We start from the raw sequence: 22,673 nt of genomic DNA, 5'->3' as shown, positions 1-22,673 counted from the left end.
AACCCTATAATTATCTCAATAGATGCAGAGAAAGCTTTTGATAAAGTACATCATTTCATGATGAAAATCATAAGCAAAGTGGGTATAGAAAGAACATTCTCAACACTAGCAAGGCAATTTTTGACACATCCACAGCCAGCATCTGTTTGAATGGGGAAAAGTTGGAAGCATTCTCCCTAGATTCTGCAACCAAGCAAGGATGCCCACTATCAACACTGCTACTCAATATAGTCCTAGAAGTTTTAGCTAGAGCCATTAGGTAAGAAAACAAAATCAGTAGGATATAAATTGGAAAGGAGGAAGAAAAAAAAAAACAACTATTCCTATTCGGAGTGTCATGATTCAACATATAGGGGAACCAAAGACTACACGAAGAGTCTGTTGGGACTCATAAAAGATCTTGATAAAATGGCAAGATATAAAATTAACACACAAAAAAATAGCCCTTATACCCAGACGATGGCATGGCTGAGAAAGAACTTCTAGGATCTATCTCATTCACAATAGCTACAAAAATCAAACACCCTGCAGTAAATCTGAAAAGGGAAACCAAAAACATCTACAATGAAAATTACAAAACATTAAAGAGAGAAATAGAAGATACAAAAAAATGGAGAAATCATCTATGTTCATGAGTTGGAAGAATAACATAATCAAAATAGCCATACTACTGAAGGGAATTTGCTGATTCAACATGATCTCAATCAAAATATGAATTATGTTATTCTCAGATCTAGAAAAAGCAGTTCTGAAATTCATATGTAAACACAATAGACCCCAAATAGTAAAAGCATTCTTATACAAAAAAGCAAATCCAGATTTCAAGACATACTACCAGGTGATTATAATTAAAACAGCTTGATACTGGTACAAAAACAGATGGGAAGACCAATTGAACAGAATAAAATGCCATAAATTAATCCACACATCTACAAAAAACATCTTTGACAAAGGAGCTAAAATCAATCCCTGGACTAATCTACAAAGGCATGGTAAAAAGATAAATGCCACCACAGGGAAAAAAAAAAAAAAGATAACGATAAGTATCTCCACAAATGCTGAATAAAAAATGCACCAGTTTCAGAAACAAGAATATGGAAGACAACATGATACCTCCAAATGAAAATAACACTTCAATATTATATTGTGAAGATAATGAGATTAAAGAAATGCCAGAAATGGGATTTAAAAAGTTGATCATAGGATTACTTAGAAGTAATCAAAAGCAAATGCATGAATTAATGAAAACCCTACAGGACATGAAATAAAATTTCTCCCATGAAATTGAGATATTAAAAAGAAATCAAAATGAATTCTTGAAAATAAAGGATTCAATATAACAAATAAAATTTGCAGTGGAAAGCCATAACAATAGAATTGGTGAAAAGAAGAAAGAAAAGCTGACATATAAGACAAAGCACAGGAAATTAAACAGTCAGACCAAACCCACAGTAAGAAATAGGAATATATTTGGAAAAATGGCAGGCAAAGTTTTTACTTATCAATAGTTACCTTGAATATAGATAGTCTCTCAGCTATCCAGTTAAAAGACACAGACTGGCTGAATGGATAAAAGAACAAAACCCATTTATTTGCTGCCTATAACAAACACATATCACCAACTAAGATGCACACAGACTGAAAGTGAAAGGATGGGAAGACATTCCATGCTAATAGGAACCAAAAATGAGCAGGTATAGCTATTCTATATCAGACAAAATAGATTTTTTTTCCAGGCAGAGTTAGACACTTAGAGAGACAGAGAGAGAGTTATAGACAGTGTGAGAGACAGAGAGACAGAGAGAAAGGTCTTCCTTCCAATGGTTCACTCCCCTAATGGCTGCCACGGCCAGCACTGCGCCGATCCGAAGCCAGGAGCTGGGTACTTCCTCCCAGTCTCCCATGTGGGTGCAGGGACCCAAGCACTTGGGCCACCCTCCACTGCCCTCCCGGGCCACAGTAGAGAGCTGGACTTGAAGAGGAGCAACCAGGACTAATACCCAGGGTGCCAGCTCCACAGGCAGAGGACTAGCCAAGTGAGCCATGGTGCCGGCTGAGAAAATAGATTTTTACACAAAAACTGTTGAAAGAGACAAGGAAGGGAACTATATAATGATTAAGAAATCAATTCAACAGGAAGATTAACTATTATAAATGTATATGAACCTAATTACAAGGCACTTGGCTATTTGAAGAAATGTTAAGAGATTTAAAGGGAGACATATACTCAAATAGAATAGTAACAGGTGATTTCAATACTCCAGTTTCAACAATGGGCAGATCAACCAGACAGAAAACCAGCGAGGAAACAGCAGAGATAATCAACACCACAGACCAAATGGACTTAACAGATATCTATAGAATTTTTCCTCCTACAGTTGCAGAATACACATTCTTCTCACCTGTGCATGGAACTTTCTCTAAGATTGACCACATGCTAAGTCATAAAGCAAGTTTCAGCAAATTCAAAAGTCTCAAAATCATACCATGCATCTTCTTGGACCACAATGCAATGAAGCTGGAAATCAGCAACTCAGAAATCTCAAGAACATATGCAAATACATGGAGATTGAACAACATACTCCTGAATGAACAATGGGTCATAGAAGAAATCAAAGAGAAATAAAAAGATTTCTGGAAACAAATGAAGACAACAATACAACATATCAAAACTTATGGGATACAGCAAAAGCAATGTTAAGAGGAAAGTTAATAACAATTGTTGCCTACATGAAGAAATTGAAAGAACACCAAATAAATGAGCTATCAATGCATCTCAAGGATCTAGAAAAACAAAAGTAAACCAAACTCAAAGCCTGTAGAAGACGAGAACTAATTAAAATTGAAGAAGACATAACCAAAAATGAAACAAAATATAAGTGAAATGAAGAGCTTGTTTTGAAAAATAAACAAAATTGACACATCATTGGCCCAACTAGCCAAAAAAGGAGAGGGAAAATACAAATCTACAAAATTAGAGATCTGGCCGGTGCCGTGGCTCACTAGGCTAATCCTCCGCCTTGTGGTGCCGGCACACCGGGTTCTAGTCCCAGTCGGGGCGCCGCATTCTGTCCCGGTTGCCCCTCTTCCAGGCCAGCTCTCTGCTGTGGCCAGGGAGTGCAGTGGAGGATGGCCCAAGTCCTTGGGCTCTACACCCCATGGGAGACCAGGATAAGTACCTGGCTCCTGCCATCGGATCAGCGCGGTGGGCCGCGGCGGCCATTGGATGGTGAACCAATGGCAAAGGAGGACCTTTCTCTCTGTCTCTCTCTTTCGCTTTCCACTCTGCCTGTCAAAAAGAAATTAGAGATGAAAAATGAAATTTAACAACAGATACCACAAATAAAAAGAAATGACAATAAAGAGCTGTATGCAAACTGGGAAACCTAGAAAAAATGGATAGATTCCTGGAGATATACAACCTACCTAAATTGAGCTATAAACACGTAGAAAACCTAAACAGGCCCATTACCAAGATGGAAACTGAATCAGTAATAAAGACCTTCCCAACAAAGAAAAGCCCAAGACTGGATGGATTAACTGCTGAGTATCACCAGACATTTAAAGAACTAACCTTAATTCTTCTGAAGTTATTCAAAAAAACTGAAAGGGAGGAAATCCTCCCAAATTCTTTCTGTGAAGCCAGCATCATCTGAATTCCTAAACCCAAAAAAGATGCAACAGAGAAAGAGAACTACAGACCAGTTTCCCTAATGAACATAGATATAAAAATCCTTAACAAAATTCTAGCCAATCGAATCCAACAACCCATCATAAAGATCATTCACTCAGACCAAGTGGGATTTATCTGTGTTATGCTGCAATTTTTCAACACTCAAAAATCAATCAATGTGATACATCACATTAGCAAACTGAAGAACAATAATCATATGGTTATCTCAATTTATGCAGATACAGCACTTGATAAAATACAACAACCTTTCATGATGAAAACTCTATTCAAATGGTTATAGAAAAACATTCCTCAACACAATCAAGGCAATTTATGACAAACACACGGCCAGTCATCATATTGAATGGGGAAAAGTTGGAAGCATTCCCACTGAGTTCCAGATCCTGACAAGGATGCCCACTTTCACCATTGCTATTTCAATATATTCCTGTAAGCTTTAGCCAGAGCAATTAGACAAGAAAAAGAAGGGATACAAATTGGGAAGGAGGAAGTCAAATTATCCTTATTTGCAGATGACATCACTCTATATATATCAGGTATCCAAGAGACTCCATCAAGAAACTACTGGAACTCATAGAAGTGTTTGGTAAAGCAGTAGGATATAAAAATCAAGAAACAAAAATCAACAGCCTTTGTATACACAGTAAATACCATGCTGAGAAACAACTTCTAAGCTCAATCCCATTCACAATAGCTATTAAAAATTCAAATACCTTTGAAGAAATTTAACCAAGAATGTCAAAGATTTGAAAATGAGAATTAAAAAACATTAAAGAAAGAAATAGAAGAAGATTTTAAAAATAGAAAAATTTTCCATGTTCATGGATTGGAAGAATCAGCATCATTCAAATGTCAATTGTTATGAAAGCAATTTAGAGATGCAATGAGATATCAATCAAAATATCAAATACATTCTTCTCAGATATAGAAAAAATGATACTGGAATTCATATGGAAACACAGGAGACTTCGAATAGATAAAGCCATATTCTATAAGAAAACCAAATCTGAGGCATCACAGTATCAGACTTCAAGGAAAACTACAGGGCATTTATAAGCAAAGCAGCCTGGTACTAGTACAAACAGGTGGATAAGACAATGGAACAGAAAAGAATACATCTATAACCAACTTATCTTTAAAAAAGCAGCTAAAACCAAAAAATCTCTAGAATACAAACAGTCTCTTCAACAAATTGTGCTGGGTAAACTGGATTTCCACATGTGGAAGTATGAAGCAGGACCCCTAACCTACACCATACAAAAAATCCATTCAAAATGCATTAAAAACCTAAATTTATGACTTGATACCTTCACAATAACAAAACAAAAAACTCAGTTAAGAAATTAGAAAAGGACTTAAACAGACATTTTTCAATAGAGGAAATCCCAATGGCCAACAGACACATGAAAAAATGCTTAGGATCACTAGCTGTTAGGGAAATGCAAATCGAAACCACAGTGAGATTTCACTTCACCATCGTTAGAATGGTTTTCATACAGAAAGAAAAAAATGCTTGCAAGAATGTGGGAAAAAGGCACCCTAATCCACTGTTGGTGGGGATGTAAACTGGTAAAGCCACTAAGCAGGACAGTATGGCGATATCTCAGAAATGTGATTATAGACCTATCATACAATGAAGGCATCCCACTCCTGTAATTCACCCAAAGGAAATGAAATCAGCAAAGAAAAGAGTTACTTACCCCCTCCTGTTTATTGTGTCAGTTCATAATAGCTAAAACATGGAATCAATCCAAATGCCCGTCAACTGAAGACTGGATAAAGAAATTATGGGATATGTACTTGAAGGAATATAACACTGCAGTAAAAAAATGCAATCCAATCATTTGCAACAAATGGGTGAATCCGGAAAACATCATACTTAGCGAAATAAGATAGTCACAGAAGGGGCAAATACTGTATGTTCTCCCTGATCTGTAATAACTAATAGAGCACCTAAAAGGAAATCTGTAGAAGTGAAATTGACACTTTGAGAAGCAATGACTTGAACATCCCTTGTCTTGACTGTCAAGGACGTTTTTTTTCCCCTCTTTTTCATTACTGTTTGTTAAACTCTTAACGTAGAGTTAATAATATGTGTATACAGCGAATTGAAAGTTAAATTAAAATTAAATTATAAAATTAAATTATAAATTAAAAAATAAGAGTGGGGGGCTGGCACTGCGGCTCACTAGGCTAATCCTCCAACTAGCGGTGCCAGCACACTGGATTCTGTCCCGGTTGCCCCTCTTCCAGGCCAGCTCTCTGCTGTGGCCAGGGAGTGCAGTGGAGGATGGCCCAAGTGCTTGGGCCCTGCACCCTATGGGAGACCAGGAAAAGCACCTGGCTCCTGCCTTCGGATCAGCGCAGTGCGCCGGCCGCAGCATGCCAGCCGTGGAGGCCATTGGAGGGTGAACCAACGGCAAAAGGAAGAGCTTTTTCTCTGTCTCTCTCTCTCACTGTCCACTCTGCCTGTCAAAAAAAAAAAAAAAATAAGAGTGGGGATAAGGAAGGGAGGAGGAAGTTTGTAAATGGAAAACTGTATAGTTCTATATACATTACTACAGACTTACTTCAAAGAATACAGTTTAAAAATTTGTCATGGCACCCCAAATCCCATTAAGCTGGGTGGTAAAAATGCCATCTTAAGTGTTAAAGTGATCATAGTAAGTGTTAAGTGATCATATAGATGGGATTAAGTGTTAAGTGATCATATAAATAGATCATGTGTCTGGTAATAATAATAGGTAGAATTAAAAAGGAGAGAATGTTCCAACATGGGAAGCAGTCCATACAGCAGACTCAAAGAATGATAACTGCTTTAAGTAACACTCTGACCTCAGAATCAGTCCTTAAATCTCCTTGATCTTGCTGAAAATCCCATGAGAACAATTCAGGCATGGAAAGCCAAGATTATTCTATATGAAGGATCTCTGTGAGTGATACCCTAGTGGAAAGAAGTGTCCAACAAAGAAACAACAAAGTAAAGTAATTGAAAATGAATCTTAATTGACAATGAGATTGGGAATGGGAGAGGGAGAAGGAGGTGTGCTGAAAGCGGGGGTGCAAGGGTGGGTATGTTGGGCAAAATCACTATATTCCTTATTTGTACTTATTTAATTTATACTCATTAAATAAAAGATTACTTTGGGGGCCAGCGCTGTGGTGAAGCAGCCAAAGCCACTGCTTGCAATGCCAGCATCACAAATGGGTGCTGGTTCAAGACCCAGCTGCTCCACTTCCAATACAGCTCTCTGCCATGGCCTGGGAAAGCAGTAGAGGATGGCCTAATTCCTCGGGCCCTTGCACCCGCGTGGGAGACCTGGAAAAAGCTCCTGGCACCTGGCTTCAGATCAGCACAGCTCTGGCCTTTGCAGCCAATTGGGAGGTGAACCAGCAAATGGAGGACCTCTTTCTCTCTGCTTCTGCCTCTCTGTAACTCTGCCTTTAAATAAAATAAATGAATGTTAAAAAGCAAAACAAAACACAACAACAAGAAAAAACTTGGGTCCTTGTCACTGACTTGGGAGATCCAGATTGGATTTCAGGATCCTGGATTCAAACTGGTCCACTCCTGGCTTTTGTAGGCATTGGGATTTAGGGAGTGAACAGACAGATGGAAGATCGGTGTGTGTCTCATCTTTCAAGTGAAGATAATTTCTTTTAACATAGAGGGACCATGAAAAAACAAGAATGGTACACTTATGTGTAACTATGGAAAATCCATCCAGTTAGACACTGATCTATTAAACAGGAATACGTAGTCACTATAATGCATGTTACCTATTTCTCTACATTCTGAATATGTTAATGACTTTTTCTTCCATTACCATTTTCAAATATATTGTACTGTATCTTGCATTATGCATTGAGTTAAAAAGTACTGATTTCTGTTTCCTAATAAATTTTGTGTTCATAATAATAGATACTATTAAGTAATTTTTAAAAGTTTATTTAACTCCACTAAGTTATGTTTCACAGCATCTCAGAACTAATAAGCAACTGTCACAGTTTGTCTGTTTGTTTCCAAAAGGAAAATGAGACAGGTGCCTGAAGAATCCATCCACAATGTAAAACAACCGCCTCATTCATACAGAATATTAGTGGCCTTGATGCCACACAATGGAATCTGATGCCTAACAATATTGCCTCTCTTCATTGATATTGATATTTTAAATTTCCATAATTTGTCTTCAGACTCAAGTTTATAGTCATCATCATTATAATAGTCCAATAGTCAATTGAACCAAGTATAAGAAAGTAGAACAGAATATAATCAAAGTCAAATCAGAATAATATCAAATATTCCTTTCATTTGGACAATATTCACATTAAGACTTCAATTTTATTTCGTTCTTCTCTGAAAAGTTTTCTCCAGATACATAAGGCTAAAACAAAGAATCTAACATCACAATTTTATGAATTGTCTCTGTGGGTATAAATGTGCTTTTAGTCTTTATGCTATGGCTTCTGGATGCAATGTCAGAAGATAACCAAGAAAGTTTACTATGATTCTATTGATTTTATTCATTCAAAAATAAGAATCACTGTTTTTACAGCATATTGTTGATTCTCTCATATAGTTTGAATGTTTATGGAAGGTACCTCCCAACACAAATAAACACACATATATTCACTGGGTTAATTATCATAAAGAGTAGTTAAACTTATATTTCCATAATGGAGACACTATTTACTCAAAATTAATTTAATACAACAAAGAAAAGATCTACAAATTGCTGTAAAACTCTCACTTCAAGTTTTGGATTTCTATTTTTAATACAGAAATGTTACAGAATAATCAAAGTGGAAGTGAAGAAGATTCATAAAAATAAATTTAACAGAATGATTGCATATAGCTTCAACAGAATTGGGATTTGAAATTTAATAATGGTTTATATTGTAAAAGTGCCTTTTGAAACATATAAACAATAGATATTAATTGCCAAAGGCACTTCAAAGACTTCTCTTCCCATTTGCTATCTGTTATTATTTTTATATCATCCTATATCATACCATATATTAAGTAGCATTTTTGGAATTGTATAGAACCAGAATGTCTTAGATTTCCAACAGTGTGAAACATTCAAAGTAGCTTAGCTTCAGACTGCTAGGAAGGCCCCACTTTTAATTTGATGAACTGTCTTCTTACTAGGTAACTGACTTAATGACAGATATGCTACAAAAATAATTAGGAACATTTCCTCCTAAGGAAAATTAATTTTGTCTTCGTAATTGTTAAGTTATTGTGCAAACATGGCTAGGTTATTATGTTCTGTTGTTAGGTCAAATGTCAGTATAGATGTTGCTGTGAAGGTAATTTTTACATGTGATTAACATTTATGTCACTGGACTTTGAGTAAAGCTGATTACCAAGCTCCATAATTCAGATAAGCTTCGACTAATCAATTGAAGGTATTTAAAAAAGAACTCGAAGTCCCCTGAGGAATACAGAATTTCTCCAGCCTGCCTTTGGACTTGAATCTACTTCCTTGACCCTTCCTTGACCACCCTGTCTGCAGTCCTGTCATGCAGATTTCAGACTTGCCAACCCCCATGATCATTTGAGCCAATTTTCTTAAATCTCTAGGGTGGATGTTGTGTAGACACAGATACCATGACATAGCTATAATGTATATCTTGTTGGTTCTGTTTCTCTGGAGAACCTAAATACACCTTTTTTGGCTAGAAATTCTATTTATCTCCTCAGACTCAATAAATAAAAATTGATAGTTCTGCAATCCAATGCGCTACCACTGAGCTATACCCCCAAGATTAACAGTTGGGGCATTCAGAAATTGTATTTAAGTGAAATCAAAACTTCAGAAATCTCTGATTATCAAATGAAAATAAAGATTGCATTTTGTCACAGTCTGTACTGTACTTTAGCACAAATATAAAATAAAACAGGTTATATTTGATGAAAATAGCAATACTAATAACATGCAATTGCTTGTAAATTTTTTCTCAGTTGATAGACTTTATGACATACAATAGTTTAATAGTTTCTTGTCATTTTGGAATAACAGAAGCAGTTTTGAAGCTGCTTTTTTAAAATAGTTTCTTAATTTATTTGAGAGGTAGAGACACACAGAGAGACAGAATTCTTATTTGCTGATTCACTTCCCAAATACCTGCAACAGGGCCAGAGGGTCATAGCTGGGAGGAGCACCTCAATCAATCACGTGGGTGACAGAAACCCAATTACTTGACTCATTACAACTGCCTCCTAGGGTGCCCATTAAGCAGAAAGCTGGAATCAGGGTAAGGTTCAGGGATTGAATCCAGGTAAGGACAACAATATGGGACACTGGCATCCTCATTGGTATCTAAGCCTCTGGATCAAACATCTACACTAGTAATTTATTTTTAAATTATAGTAAGCAATATTTACCTGTTCAAGTAAAGCAGTGTAACTTAAATGACTATAGCAGTGAAGCAGAAGCAAGTTTTATTTGTATTAACCAAATTAATAAAATGATTCTGTGCTTCATCCTCTGGGTGTGTTTGTCTAATGTGATGATGTGTATATGCATAATTTTATGTGTGTGAACTAAAAATTAAATAGAAAATGAACCTGGAACTATCGTGCATAGATATCTTGACATGAAAACAAATTTTTCTCCTCAGATATATCACATCTATAATGAAATTCAAGTATTTAAATTGACAATAAATGATTTAATGTTCAGATTATCACTAGGGCAAATTTCAGAATGTTTTAAATAGTAATTTCCTTGCTTTAATGCAAAATGTAAGTAAAAAGTAGACTGAAAGTATATATACATTTTTATTTTATCAAGTGATTTTAGCTATATTTTTGATCATCCTGAACATATTCATACATTTCTTTTCTCTTCCATTTTTTGTCATTAAATAGCTTTTAAATGTCTAGCATATTGTAGCCAATGTACAAAGTATTGGAGATAAGTTGAAGGACAGCATAGATAATATGTGTTAGTTACCAAATTCTGTATAACAAATTCCTTTAAACTTGGTGCCTTTCAAAATGATAATTTTATTGTCTTTAACAAGACTTGGGACTCTGTAGACAGATATATTTTCTGCTTATGCAATGCTAGTTGTGGATGTAGCAATTCCCTTCAGGACTGGAGAGTGAGCTGACTTGTTAATCAGCTCACATTACCATAAAGAAGTATTATCAACAAGATGGTTTAAACAACAAAAATTTATTTTTTCACATTTATGGAGGATGGAAATCCAACATTATGGTGGCCATATAATTAGATTCTGATGAGGACTGTTATCCTGACCTGCAACACTACATTTAACTGCACTAGTCACTAGCTAGCTGTGCTTCGTAAGTTGAAAGAGTGATCATTCTCTCCTCCTCTTCTTATAACATTAAAGTCCTATTGGATCAAGAAACCACACTTAGGACCACATCTAAATTTAATTGCTTCCTAAAATCCCACGTTGCTTTGAACATAGATGCAAAAATCCTCAAGAAAATAGTAACAATCCAAATTCAACAGCATGTTAAAAGGACCATTAACCATGACCAAATGGAATTTATCCTGAGATGCAAGGATGGTTCAACATACAAAAATCAATAAATGTGAAATACCACCTTAGCAGAATGCAGGACAGATATTATGTGGCCATCTCAATAGATGTATAAAAAGGATTAAAAAAATTCCCTATCCCCTCATAATAAACTTTCAACAAACTGAGTATAAAAGTATTGTAACTCAATGTTAAAATAATGTACTACAAGCTCACTACCAACCTCATACTCAGTAAGAAGCTGGAAGCTTTTCTTCTAAGATCAGAAACAACAAAAGAGTGACCACTCCTGCTAATTTTATTTAATATTTTAGTGGAAGTTCTGGTCAGAGAATGCAGGCAAAAAATAAGGAAAAATAAACTAAGAAGGGGCATCAGATTTGGAAGAGCTTTAAGACAAAGACATTCTTTGAGAAACAATGCATTGAAAAATCCAAAGCTAAATAGGAAACAGGGATACTGACTAGAGAAAACTTTGAAATATTGTATCTAGATGCAAAAAGCATTCAACACAACCAGAAATAGAATGTATATGAGCAAATCCTCATAATGCACACTTGTTTGCCTCGTTTGTTATTAGTATTACATGTTCAACTTCCAACAAAAATGACAAGCCACAATAACAATAATATATTGGGTTAATATAGAATGTAAATACATGAATAAAAAACACATTGTCAGCAGGGAGAAATGCAGAAAACTCTATTAGAAGATACTTCCACCATATTCAAATGGTACAGTGATATTTGAAAGAAAAACTAACTTATTAAAAATGTTTGTTGCAAACTGTACAACAACCAAAGAAAAAAAATATAAAGGGTCAGTGTTTGGCCTTGTAATAAACACACTGGTTGGGAAGCCCACATCCTATATTGCAGTGCCTAGGTCCAACCCCTTGCTGCCCTCCTGATTCTAGTTTCTAGCTAATGTACACCTGGCAGGCAGCAGGTGAGGCTCAAGTAGCTGCGTCTCTGGCATTCATGTGGGAGGTCTGCACTGAGATTCCAGATCCTACCTTCAGCCTAAGCAGCCTCAATTGATGGGAATTTGGAGAATGAACAAGCAGATGGGAACTCTATGTGTCTCTCTCTGTGTGTCTGCCTCTCTCCCACCGTATCCTTCTTTCTCTGCCCTTAGTCTCTCAAACAAAATAAATAAATAAATAAATAAAAATTAAAAAAAAATACACTAAAAATGAATTAGAGTATAGTTATATAAAATGCTTAGGAAAAACTAGAAAAAGCCAAGGAAGGGAGAAAAAGAAACAAAGAACAGATGCCACAAACAAAAAATAGCAATAGGCTTTATTCCAAGTATATGGATAATCACTTTAACTATGTATTCAATTGTAGCAGTAATTCAGGTGACTCTTCTTTCATCCTGCAGTGCAGAACTTGTTGCTTCAATTGCTGACCTTACTAACAAATATAAAAGATATTAATTATAGCTCACACCTGGCTATGTACCATATTAACAGTTGCTTAAGATTTACAGAAACTGGCCTTGGCGAAGCAAGCTGAAGTTGCAAAATAATCTGGCTCTGATAGAGCTAAAGACACCCGCTATGACTCCAAATAGCTTTTATCACCTGGCAAGTGGTCAGCATGCAGCTGTCCTATTCCATGTCCCCATTTGATCCTAACTGCACTCCTTTACCTCCTTGTTCTGCTCCCTTCAAAAGTTCTCCTCCTAAGTTGAGAATTTGAGATAGTATTTGTGACCAAATTTCCTTCATCTCTGCAGTTTGCCAGTTTGTCTCTTGAGCATTGACTTTCAAATAGTAAGCAGTCTCAACACACTGAATACATCAATTAAAGTACAATTGCCAGAGTAGACATAAAATGTGGTGTTGACTTTATGTGTCTGAACTTGATGGGTATGCTGGTTGCTAAGAGATGCCTAGATTGCTGAAAAAATATTATTTCTAATTGTGTCTGTGATGGTGATTCCAGAACAGATTTGCACTTGAATCAGTCAAGTGAAAATAGATCATTCACATCAGTGAGGTTAGGAGTTATTCCATTGAGAGCTCTAGTAGAACAAAAATGTAGAAAAGCATAGTCACTCTCTGTGTTTGAGCTGGCATATTAATATTCTCCTGTTCTTGGACATTGGTGCTTCTTTTCCTCAGGCTTTCAGTGTAGGATTTAAATGTATCACCCCCTTTACAGGTTCTCCAACTTGTAGATGGCATATAAGATTTATTTATTTGAAAAGCAGAGGGGAAGGAGGGAGCGGGGGAGAGAGAGAAAAAGACAGACAGACAGACAGACACAGACACAAAGGAAATCTGGGCCAGGCCAAAGTCAGGAGTTTCATCCAGGTCTCTACATGGGTGCAAGGGCCTAAGCAGTTGGACCATCATCTGCTGTTTCCCAGCACATTAGAAGGGAGCTGAATCAGAATTAGAGCAGCCGGAACCAAAACTGGTGCCCTTATGGGATGCAGGTATCACAGGCAGTGGCTTAACCTGCCACACCAAAATATCAGCCCTTCATGAGGCTTTTTGACATCCATAATCATGTTAACCAATTCTCACAATACATGCAAGGATGCATGGATGGATAGATGGATAGATAGATAGATAAATAGATAGATCTGTTCGCTTTATTTCTCTGAAGATCTATGTCACATACAGGGTTTCTGCATAAAGAAACAGATTTTGGATTGACTACATTAGAGGTTGAAGTCTAAAATCCTTAGAAATATATTATTCCCAAAGCTTCTTACTATTTAACTGTATATTGTGTATTACATAATCTCAGGTAAGTCACAATATGCTACTCATGATTTGAGAGTTTATTCCCATATTTCTTTGGACTAATCAGTCTCTCAGTTTCCTTCACTAACAACCCAGATCCTTGTGATGCTTAGAGAACAGCAAAAGACATTACTGAACGATTATTTATCCACTTAGATTGGCTTCTTTTAAAAATCATTTATTATTATTTTTCTAGCTTTTTGTGTGCATATATTTAACAATTAGTTGCAAACTCTAATGTGAATAACATGAAAATTTGGATGTTCAGTAAATTTCATTCAATACTTCTTTTAATGTTACAAAATTGATTAGCCTTAGCACAAACCTATCAATTACTTCTAATTTGTTATAAAACAATTTATATTTAATGTTACTTAATGATCTTTCAATGTGCTATCTAAAATAGTTTGATATATCAGGCAGACTATCGAATGTTTTTAAACATAAATTTAATGTTGATCAACTGATAGTAACCAGTCACACACACAAACACACATACACACAGACACACACCACAGTATATATTTTTAACTGGAAATGATTCCATGGTTGAATATATTTTTAAATCTGTTTTTATATTATAGAACAAATGCATTTTAATAAGGAAAACTCAATACTCCCTCCAATAATCCTGGATTGTATGCTCAGTTTTTACCTATTTATATTCTTTTAAATCTGTGACTCATGCTTCTGAGAAGGAAAAAAAATAGAAAAATTTTTAAAATGAGTTAAACTGAAATACATTTTATATTTCTTAAAATGTTCACTGGAAGCCTACAGTTAAGAAAAGCTTCTTCAAGGAAGTCATTGTTATCAGCTGCAAAATAATAGAATTTTGTAAGGTCTGTATACTAAATCAGTCTAGTATCTAAATAGCCAACACACAAAGTGATATGTTAGCATTAGCTTGAGGAGTTAACTGAATGCAAACTGAGACAGTTCTGAAAGTCCAGGCATATCATGTAATAGAAGTTGAAAAATATATTTTTGATGACATCTCAAAAGATAATTAAAAATATAACATATTCAAAGATTCATCAATGCATTAACTATGATATTTTAGATAAACATTTTTATTTCTTTCTGACATGTTTCTAAAGTTGCTGTAAACGTTTTTGTAAAAGTGGTTGGGGATAGTACAATTTCTGCATTACATGATAGGTATCAGTTTAGCTTTACAAGAAACTGCCAAGTTGTTTTCATGGTGTAGATACCATTTAGAATTCCTACCAGAAAGTTATCAAAATTTCAGTTGTTTCACATCCAAACTGATACTTGATACTGCCATTTTAAAAATCCATTTTCATTAGTGTGTAATGTCACTTTAATTCTAAACACTGCTATTCCTCAAAAAGAAAAGATCCAATGATGAGAATTCAATAGACACATTTCTTTGACATTATAAACCTAAGCTGATTTCTTAATATTACTTATAATTTTTCTGAAGCATAATGCACAAACTACCTACAGAAATCTGATGTATAAATTATAATTAATTACAATTCTGCATTAAGTAGTTATAATGAAGCATTAATGTAAGTCATAGACTTTGAAACCATGTGTACAAAAAATATATATGACCTGTTTGAACAAAGTCCCTCAAGACCTCTTGAGTGTATGTGTGTGAAAGGAGAGTGGCAATCAGAAACAGAGATAATGTTTAAGAGAATGAATATATACATATCATTCTTATTTTAGAAACACTGTCAGAAATACTTTAAAAAGCCATTATATAGTCAAATGACAGGAAAATCAATCTGAATTACTATTGATTTGTAAAATATAAGGTTATACATGGATATTAAAACAGTATTGGGTAATTCTCTGTATTTTCTTTTGTTATGCGAGAAATACATTTTAATATAATCAACATGTAGGACCTAAGAGCTCCCTAGCAAACATTGAAAACAAGAAAATTCTTAATTGAAGAGGATTAACTACATTGCCAGTTGCACGGTTTTTTAAACAATTAAACAAGGCGATTTATAAGTAGAAAAGTAAACCTGTGAAGTATTCTAACAATGTTTCTGTGCACACAAAAATTCCAGCATACAGTGCTCAAAAATATTTGTCAACTCTTGTACTATTGCCTCATATGCATTGACTTTGCATGGATCTACAGTGAAATCTCATTTTTTTAGTGTGTGCATGTAGAGGGAGTTGGAAGTAGTACAAATGATTCTATTTAACCTCTTTTAAAAAAAGATTCATTTATTTATTTGAAAAGTCAGAGTTGCACAGAGAAAGAAGGAAAGGCAGGGAGAGAGAGAGAGGTCTTCTATCTGCTGGTTCACTCCCCAACTGGGAACAACTGCTGGAGCTGTGCCTATCCGAAGCCAGGAGCCAAGAGCCTCCTCTGGGTCTCCCACATGGGTGCAGGGGCCCAAGAACTGGGGCCATCTTCTACTGATTTCCTAGGCCATAGCAGAGAGCTGGATCAGAAGTAGAGTATCCAGGACTTGAACCACCACCCATATGGGATGCTGGCACTGTAGGAGGTGGCTTTACCCACTAGGCCACAGTGCCAGCCCCGCTATTTAACCTCTTACTCAACCAGCTAAATAAATGATCCACGGGTAACTCAGTTTGCACTGGTTGTAAAACTCAGTAAGCTTTCATGAAATTTATTAATACAAAACATCATAATTATTACAAATGATTTCAATATTATCATTTATGAGCATCCTTATTTAACATTTATTTTCTGCAAAATTGATTAAAATAATTTTATATTTGATATTTGGTGATTCTTTTAAAATCATACCTTGTGGCTTAATAAATGTAATAACTAATCATTTTAAATAAATAGTTATTAAAATAAACTATAATAATGGTGAAAAGAGCATGCACATCTTAAAATTTAAAAACACATAATTTTATTTAACAATATGCTAAAGATGTGTTAAAAGAAGGAATATCAAAAAGTTTTTGTGACTAATGATAAGTGGTAACTTTGCCCTTTCATTTGCCAAAGATAAGTTCTAATATATGCTTTGAATTCCCTGTGATCTTTTGCTGTGAGGTTTCCTTCCTTTACCTTCTTTCATATTGATGACCGTGTTTCTGTGTTTCTGTGTGCAACACATCTTTAAGCATCTTTTGCAGGGCTGGATGAGTGGCAACAAATTCTTTCAATTTCTGTTTGCTATGAAAAGTCTTTATTTCACATTCATTCACAAATGAGAGCTTTGCATAATATAATATTCTGGGCTTTCTGGGCTGGCAGTTGTTCTCTCTTAGTACCTGGGCTATATCTCACCATTCCCTCCTAGCTTGTAGTGTTTCTGATGAGAAGTCAGCTGTGAGTCTGATTGGAGATCCTCTGAGAGTAATCTTACATTTATCTCTTGCACATTTTAGGATCTTTTCTTTATGTTTCACTGTGGTGAGTTTAATTACCACGTGTCGTGGTGAGGATCTCTTTTGGTCATGTTTACTGGGGGTTCTATGAGCTTCCTGTACTAGGATGTCTCTGTCCTTCTCCAACCCCGGAAAGTTCTCTGCTAGTATCTCACTAAAAAGGCCTTCTAATCCTTTCTCTCTCTCCATGCCTTCAGGAACTCCTAAAACCCGAATGTAGGTTTTTTTAATAGTATCCTGAAGATTCCTGACAATATGTTTTAGATTTCTAATTTCCTCGTCTTTTCTTTGGTCTGACTGTATCCTTTCCTGTTCTCTGTCTTCTAAGTCCGATATTCTCTCTTCTGCTTCACTCATTCTGTTTTTAAGGCTCCCTAATGTGTTTTTCATTTGATCTATTGAATTCTTCACTTCATTATGATTTCTCGTCACTATCACAGTTTCCTGTTGTACTAGTTGTTTCATTTCATTTTGATTCCTCCTTAATATTTCATTTTCACAAGAGAAATTTTCTATCTTGTCCATTAAGGATTTCTGTAGTTCAAGAATTTGTTTTTGAGAACTCCTTAATGTTCTTATCAATTTTTTGAGATCTGCTTCTTGCATTTCTTCCATCTCATCATCTTCATAATCTTGAATTGGGGTGTCTTTTTCATTTGGGGGCATCATGGTGACTTCCTTGTTTTTATTACCTTGGTTTTTGTGTTTGTTATTTGGCATATTGGAGATATTTGGTTTCTTCACTGTGGTGCTTTTTCTTGTTATACTATGACTCTAGATTAAGTGGACTGTCTGTTTTTGATGGAGCCTTAGAGGCTTGAGATGGGTGTGGCCTGAGAGCTTTGTTTGGTGTGCCAAAGGTGACACTCCCAGGTTAAGCGTGGTAGATCTTTCTTTCTTTCTTTTTTGATTCAAAAGGGAAGTAATTCCGCACAGCTGAACAAAGTTGGAGGTTGTTAGCAGGCAAATGATAAACCCACAGGAGCCAGAGATTGGAAGCTCTTTCCCAAGGACCCCACAGGGAATCTGTTCGGCCCTCAGAGTGGGCTCAAATTCTCCTTCAGTCTCCCACTGGGTTGCCAAAGTTACGGAATTGTAGCGTCTCTGGAGAGTATTCACGTGAATTCCGTGAGTTCTCTCCCCCATCATCTCTTTTTTCACAGTCTCAGTTCAGTAGCACCACAAATTCACTAGGTCCTAATATCCTGTTAATTCACCCCGCCCAGAGTCAGGTTTTTCCTGCTAGGCTCAGGGCCGGTGCAGACCTGAGGTCGCTCTGCTTATGAAGTATGTCCAAGATGGCGCCTGCTCTTTGTCTTGCTCACCTTTGAGAGGTGAGCGGAGAGAGAAACCCGTGTCTGTATCGCTCACTTTTTTTTTTTTCTCTCTCTCACTTCTAGTTAGCCTGGTGAGCTTTTCCCCCCTTGGGTCGTTCCCTCTAGTAGTCTCCTCTTTCTGCTTGCCTGCCGGTGTCTCAGGCTATTGAGGTTCGGCTCATCTCGCGTTCCAGCGCTGGTGTGTTGAGTCTGCCACTGGTGTCCCGAACTGTGGGCTCCCACGCTCTCCACGCAGGTCCACAGTGAATCACTAGTTCCGGAAGAGTTTCTTCTGCTGTTTCTTCCCCTACTCTTCCTTGAACCTGCTGTATCTCCACTTTTATTAAACTGTCTCTCCCTGGACTATCAGTGTGCTCCCAAATATAAGAGTGGGAATAAGAGAGGGAAGAGATGTGCAATTCGGGACATGCTCAAGCTGACTTACCTCGAACGGAAGAGTTAGAAACATACCAGGGGATTCCAATTCAATCCCATCAAGGTGGCATGTACCAATGCCATCTCACTAGTCCCAGTGATCAACTTCTGTTCACAATTGATCATAATGATAGGACTAAGAACCAAAGGGATCACAGAAACAAGACTAGTGTCTGCAAATACTAGCTGATAGAGTCAAAAAGGGAGAGAATGATCCAACATGGGAAGTGAGATACACAGCAGATCCATAGAATGGCAGATGTCCTAAACAGCACTCTGGCCTCAGAATCAGCCCTTAAGGCATGCACATCTGGCTGAAAAGCCCATGAAAGTATTTCAGGCATGGAAAGCCAAGACACTCTGGCAAAAAAAAAAAAAAAAAAACCTAAATGAAAGATCTCCACGAGTGAGATCCCAGTGGAAAGAACGGGTCATCATGGAAGGAGGTACCTTTCTCTGAAGGGAGGAGAGAACTTCCACTTTGACCATGGCCTTGTCTAAATATGATCAGGCTTCCATAGCCTTGGCAGATCATGACAAGAGCCTAGGGTGATTGCTGAGGCCATAAACAAGAGTGTCAATTTGTTAAGTCAACAACAGGAGTCACTGTGCACTTACTCCTCATGTAGGATCTCTGTCCTTAGTGTGCTGTACATTGAGATTTAATGCTATATTTAATGCTATAACTAGTACTCAAACAGTATTTTTCACTTTATGTTTCTGTGTGGGAGCAAACTGTTGAAATCTTTACTTAATGTATGCTAAACTGATCTTCTGTATATAAAGAGAAATGAAAATGAATCTTGATGTGAATGGAAGGGGAGAGGGAATGGGAAAGGGGAGGGTTGCGTGTGGGAGGGGTGTTATGTGGGGGAAGCCATTGTAATCCATAAGCTGTATTTGGAAATTTATATTCATTAAATAAAAGTTAAAAAAAAAAAGTTTTCTTCCAGCATTTACAGAGTAGTTCAATTGAGTTCATGACCAAAGTCCCATGACTTGACAAATTTGTATTCCATATTTATTAATCTGGCAATGTGAAATACACAAACTCAGATATCTCAAAAGAAACCTTAGTCTCTTCAAAAAGTTAAATTATTTATTTAAAATTTTATTTGTCTTATAGTTCTTCACTGACGCATCTCATGTATATAACAGTTTCCCCTTCTTTACCTGTATTATGGTCATTATCATGAATCATTCACTTTGTGATATTAATGTTTTCCAAAAAAATTGTATATATGTGTACAAATTAGGAGCCCATTACCTGGGAGACTAGATCTGGATTTGGACAGGCCAAAGAGCAATTTTGGAGCCTTTTCTAGATTTATATCTCTATTTTCACAGTGGGAAGAAAGTATACATAAGAAACCTTTGCTTGCATATGGTGGCAGTTTCATTATAAGAGGTCTTCATTTAATCATAGCCCCCTCATCTTTTTATATAAGCTTATAGAAAATTTCAACCAACAACGATGCAGTTGTGTAACAGAGGTACGATAGTTTCTGGTCTGCCGGTTATAATAACACATGTTGGCCGGCACGGCGGCTCACTAGGCTAATCCTCCACCTAGCGGTGCCGGCACACCGGGTTCTAGTCCCAGACGGGGCGCCGGATTCTCTCCCAGTTGCCCCTCTTCCAGGCCAGCTCTCTGCTGTGGCCAGGAGTGCAGTGGAGGATGGCCCAAGTCCTTGGGCCCTGCACCCCATGGGAGACCAGGATAAGTACCTGGCTCCTGCCATCGGATCAGCGCACTGCACCGGCTGCAGTGCGCCGGCCGTGGCAGCCATTGGAGGGTGAACCAATGGCAAAGGAAGACCTTTCTCTCTGTCTCTCTCTCTCACTGTCCCCTCTGCCTGTCGAAAATAAATAAATAAAAATTAAAAAAAAAAAAATAACACATGTTGCCATAGCAGCATACAGGCATGTGATAGAGGTCCGGGGACCTGATTAGTCTTATTTTTCAACAATTTATTTTATTTTATTAGGTTTCCTCACTTCCACATCTGTGTACATTATTTTTTGAGGGTGTCTCTGTGTGAAGAGCTTGCATGGAGTTTGTAACACAGTATCTAAATACCATAACACTATAAGCTACAGTAACAAATGATAAGTGAACCTGCAATCCCAGATATGACAATTAGGACTTCTGCTATTTATATCAGAAAGTAAAGGCACACAAAAGGCATGATAAAATTTCCCATTATGAATTTGAGTTTTTTTTTATATTTTTAGTTATGTGTTATATATAAAGACACAGTAATCTATCTCATTTGGGATCCATTTTTTTTTATGTATTTTAGCACAGGTGACAATAGCTTTATGTCTTTGTAGAAAGTCAGCCCAAAGTTTCATACAGAATATCCCAATCTGAATAGGATCTTATGATATTACTACTGGGCTAAAGTCTTCCCATGGGTCCAGGTGTGGGTTTATAATCGGTTTAAAGAGCTTTAACTTTGTTATCATGTCCTGTTTTGGTTAGTGGCTTGGTTACCTTTTAAGGCAGCTTAGATGTAGAGCTGTTAGGTAATTTGGTGTACACCCAGCAATCTGATTAGTTTGTTATTGTTGTAAAGTGTGAGCCCAGTTCATCATGGTATTTGTAGCCACCAAGCTAAAAATAATACAAAGAAGTTAATGGCACCAACAATGGAAACTTTCAAATATTGGGTAGGATACAAGTAAGGGATTTATCTTGATATAATCTTATGGCAGGCAAATGGGGTCTACCCAGTCTCTTATATTAGACTCAGTAGGACATAGTCTCTATTGGGTAATCTTTTACCTCAGGGATGTTTGGGAAGCTAGCACTGTACCCTTGAGTAAAATAATTGCTCCATTTTTGTGTGGGTAATGTGCCTTGACCATAGATGGCCAAGTAGCCATTGCTCATGGTTTTATTTTTAGGTCATGTTTTAGTCTTGCTCCCCATGACAACAGTGAAGCAAATTAGCTTATACAGGCTTTTTGTATTTTTATAGTCATTGCTAGGTGGCATGCGCCACAAAATTTGGTGAACTAGACTCCAGTATAACAATATGGAGCCACACCTCCTGTTTCCCACACTCAGATTTGAATCAGAGAATATTATAACTTGTCAAGATCCCTACAAGGAGGAAGCCCTTGATACCATGAAAGGAAGAAGCAGGAGAAAGTAATACCCAGCTATTTTCTTGTAGTGCCTGTGAGAATTTTATATTCTGAGTCATGGGATGTGGTCAATTGGATTGTTTAACACCTGAAGGAAAACACAATTCTCAGTCATTCCTTGTAAGTTGGATGTGAAATGGATCACCCCTTCATCACTAAACCAAGGCAAACACAGCTCTGCGTCAGCCTTAACCACCTATTTGTGCAGAGCCCACAGATCACCCATAAGTACATGCCTCTGGTCTTTGCTCAGCATGCCTCTGGTGTTGGGATGCATGCTGTACTCTCTTACCTTGTATGCACAATTGTTGGTCTGAACTCTGTCCTCCCAAGAAACTTCGTTTTCACCCTCCTTCTTCCTGAGTCCTGTCTGCTACTGTTCCCCTTTCATGAACTGGCATACACCAGCAGCATATGTCTTTAAATATTT

The sequence above is a fragment of the Oryctolagus cuniculus genome, chromosome 3 (genome assembly GCF_964237555.1).
Source record: "Oryctolagus cuniculus chromosome 3, mOryCun1.1, whole genome shotgun sequence".
Classification (NCBI taxonomy): Eukaryota; Metazoa; Chordata; class Mammalia; order Lagomorpha; family Leporidae; genus Oryctolagus; species Oryctolagus cuniculus.
The sequence above is the reverse complement of the archived record's forward strand: the minus strand, read 5'-3'. Positions refer to the sequence as shown.